This window comes from Humulus lupulus, chromosome 4 (genome assembly GCF_963169125.1).
Source record: "Humulus lupulus chromosome 4, drHumLupu1.1, whole genome shotgun sequence".
NCBI classification, from domain to species: domain Eukaryota; kingdom Viridiplantae; phylum Streptophyta; class Magnoliopsida; order Rosales; family Cannabaceae; genus Humulus; species Humulus lupulus.
In genome coordinates this window covers 200,552,163-200,556,442 of record NC_084796.1, presented here as the reverse complement: position 1 = coordinate 200,556,442, position 4,280 = coordinate 200,552,163, and the positions used below count along the sequence as shown (strand labels likewise).

Genomic DNA, 4,280 nt, shown 5'->3' with positions numbered 1-4,280 from the left:
ATGAACATGTAGGTTGTGTATTGATGATAAGAAAAACAACATTCTTATTGAATTTGTCATTGCTACCGGTGCATAGGTATCAAAATAGTCTATGCATTCCTTTTGTCTGAACCCTTTTGCCACCAACCTTGCTTTAAAGGCTTGGATGATCCAACTTGTGTGATATTTTCTTCTAAATACTCACTTACATCCTATTAGTTTTAATCCTTTTGATAGATCAACAATCTCTCAAGTGTGGTTAGAAATAATTGAATCCATCTCATCATTTATTACCTCCTTCCAAAATATGGAGTCTCTTGAAGACATAACTTTTTGGAAGGTTTTAAGATCATCCTCTGCTTGAAGTACCATTGGATACTTCCAAGTGTCTCCTTTGTAATTACCCCTAAAAAGTAAAGAATATCCACTTGTGAGCACTTATCTTGTAATATCTTTAAGCCTTCAGTTTCTTCTAGGAAATAATGGTTGCTCTACAACCCTTAAAGAAAACTCCTATTGAGTTCTTTCCATTGAGATTAGTTCTTGATGTTTCTTGTCACTATACAACAAGTTTTCAAAGAACTCAACTTCCCTTAATTCAATGATGACATTAGACTCTAAGTCTAATAGCCTATAGGTCTTTCTATTTGAGACATAGCCTACAAATGCACACTTAACGACCCTTGGACCCAACTTGGTCCTTCTAGGCTCCGTGCTCTTGCAATAGGCAAGACAGAGGTACCCTAGGTTGGGTCTCTTTCCTTTCCATATCTCATATGGCGAAATTTGATTCTTTTTTAAATGAATTTGGTTTAGAATATGACAAACTTATAGCAAGGCTTCTCCCCATAGCACAAAACTCAAATTTGCATGTAATAGTATAGCATTTATCATTTCAACAAATGTTTTATTCTTTCTTTCTACTATACCATTTTGTTGGGGTGTATAAGGGGTTGTAAATTCATGTATTGTACCATGCATTTCAAAAAACAAATTGAATTTATTTGAAAAGTTTTTACCACCCCTATTACTTCTTATTACTTTAATTTTCGTTTCCAATTGATTTTTAATTTCAGCTTTATAGATTTCAAACATGCTAAAGGCTGCATCCTTATTCTTAAGCAAGTAATATGTGAATCTAGAACATTCATCAATAAAGGTAATAAAGTACCTATGTCCACCCCTAGTTTTTATTCCATTCAATTCACATAAATCACTCTGTATCAAATCTAACAAGTTAGTTTCTCTTTCAACACTAGGATAGGGTTTCTTAATCATTTTAAATTTAACACATAGTTCACATTTATCATGCTCAACATCATCACATATAAAGCCACATTTAATAACTCTTTTAATTGTGCTATGACCTATATGAGCAAGTCTATTATGCCACAAAGTAAAAGAATTTAAGTCAATCATATATCATGAAGATGTAGATGCATTATTATCAAAATTTGAGTCTTGGTACACAACTTTATCATTCCATCACACACATACCCCTTTCCCACAAAGTAATTACCCTTGGAAAAAATTAGCTTACCGGGCTGAAGCATTGCTTTGATGCCCAATTTTCTTAACAAGTTTCCACTTACAAGGTTCATACTCATATCCGGAACATACAACACATTTGTAAGAAGGACTTTCTTTCCAGATGTGAAGAAGAGATCAACATTTCCCTTGCCCATCACCTTGGATCTATGCTCATTCCCTATTTGGATTTCATGGCCATCCTAGGTTTCTTCAAATGTCTTGAAGATTCATCTTTCATAAGTTACATGAATGGTGGCACAAGTGTCATACCACCATCTTTGCACTTTGCCTTGGATAGCATTTGTTGATCGCGTTTTTGGCCAACGATGTGAGAACGTCAAAAACGATAAAGCCTTCAAGAGAAATTAAACGACACAGACGGTTTTGAAAAGAAAGTAAATAACACACGCAATTTTTATAGTGGTTCAGCCCCAATGTGTTGGTAATAGCCTAATCCACTTAGAGTTGTGATTATAGATCTATACTCAAGATCAGATGAACTGAGCCAACTGAGTTTCTTCAGTACAGATTACAAGAATACAAGAATTCTTTCAGATACAAGCACTTTCTCTCTCTAGAAAACTCAGACCCAAAATTTCCCAAAAAGTTCCCAAAAAAGAAGCCCCCTTTCTAATCCCATAAGCCATATATTTATAAGCTTAGGATCGTATATCTGATATCCCCTAGAATCGGGATATTTTATTATATTTATTACATTTAAATTACAAAAATATTCAAAATGTAACAGAACACCCAATTTGTGGGAAGAATGAGAGATTCCCGCGTATGCCAAGACCGATTCTTGTTGAAGCCGTTTATGGGAATCTTGACGTAGTCTGTTCTACCTGGTTGATGGATATCACCTTCTGGTCGGCCATACCTCTACTGGACAGTCACGCATATCTCGTCTAACATGGCGCACTGGTCTAACATGCCATATCTCGTCTAACATGGCACTCTGGTCTAACATGCCATATCTCGTCTAACATGGCACACTACTACAAAAAAGGCCTTTCTCTGCGGTTTTTTTACTCAATGCACTGCGGTTTTTGAGAGTATTGAAAAGCGCAGTGTATTCGACCGCAGAGAAAAGTGATACGCAAACCGCGGAGAAAAGCTACACTTTTCTCTGCGGTTGTAGAAAGCCAACCGCGGAGAAAAGAGAGCTTTCTCTGCGGTTCTAGTAAGCAAACCGCGGAGAAAAGAGAGCTTTCTCTGCGGTTTTCTTACTAGAACCGCAGAGAAAGCTCTCTTTTCTCCGCGGTTGGCTTTCTACAACCGCAGAGAAAAGGGCTTTCTCAATAAAAAAAATATATTTAATTTCGGTTGATAACCGAGCATTTTTAATAAAAAAAATTAATTTTCAATTTTAATAAATAATTATTTTCAATAGTATAACTAATTTGTTAAATTATTATATATACATTTCATATCTAATACAAAATAAATGGCTAGTAATGAATTAAAGACTTTAATCATTCTAACCAATATAAGTTAGCACTTTAATCTTACATACATACAAAAATTTAGTTTTCATAAACAAATGGCATTAATCTAGCTAACCAATCACTTTGTAGTGGTAGTAGATCCTCTTTGACATTGAATTGCTTTTTGTCAAACCACTGCAAAATTGAAAAGTTAATATAGATTAGATAATTAAATACAATATCTATTTTTTCTTAAGCAAAAAAGAGTTTAAAATATAACATACTTTCTTCTTGATAACTTCTGCTGGATTCGGTGCATTTACAAGATCATAAATGTATCTTAGTACATAATAACCACATTCATGACTTTCAGATTGTTTTGGACAAGAACCTCTCACCAATTTTGTAAATGTGCCGATGTATTCATTTTCCAAACATTGTGTGTATGCTCTACAAAAATTAAAATTAATTAAATACATATTATGCTCTCAACTTTTAAAAATTAATAATGCATACATTACAAATGAAGAACTTACTTTTCCATAACCTCCGTAATTATTGGTGGAGATTTATGATTTTTTAAAGGGTCCAAAATTATGGTCATCCCCCGCATCATCACGAGCACCAACATCCAATGTCGACTAAAATAATAATAAAATATGATTATTATCTCCGCAGCACACAATTTTATCTCAGAACCTACTTCACTATGGATGAATATCTAATATATTCAAACTCCTCTAACAATAGTTTGTAAATATAAAAAAAAAAAAAAAAATTAAGTAGTAATTACTACTTACCTTAAAAATTAATATTCACCAATTTCAACCTCGAACAAATATTTCAACCTTGAGTGGGAGCTCACACTCAAACAAATATTTCCTACAATAAAAAGTTAAGCATTAGTAAATATATGGTAATTGAATTTATTCTAAAATAATATAATCAACAAAAATATACTTTAAAAAAATCATTACCTAAATAATATACAAAATTATGCAAGAGCACTAATTTTTAATATAAAAAATTATGTAAACAACATTATTCTAATAAAATAATACAAAAATACCCTAAACCGAAATATACATTAAAGAAATCAAGTTTTAGTGATCAATACACGTTTTAAACAATAAAAATGTCCTCCAATCCTATATAAAATTTCAAAAATATTACAAAAAATAACCATATGATCATACATAGAAACCACCATTAAACCCACACAATATTTCTTCATTTTTACCCTAAAACTTCAAAATAACTCAAGATTAACTATATATACATGATTTCAAGCATTAATATGCAAAGAAATGGAAAAAAAACAAAAATAAATAGCCAATGTGGGTA

General features: G+C 32.3%; 1 long non-coding RNA gene across 1 annotated transcript; it reads right to left on the bottom strand.

Annotated features, from left to right (window-relative positions):
* Positions 1 to 2,967: 2,967 nt before the first annotated feature.
* LOC133829365 (uncharacterized) lies at positions 2,968 to 3,309 on the bottom strand. Its single transcript, XR_009891716.1, has 2 exons — positions 3,221 to 3,309; positions 2,968 to 3,131 (listed from the first exon to the last, which is right to left on the bottom strand). It is a non-coding gene; the product is annotated as an uncharacterized LOC133829365 (long non-coding RNA).
* Between the last annotated feature and the right edge of the window lie 971 nt (positions 3,310 to 4,280).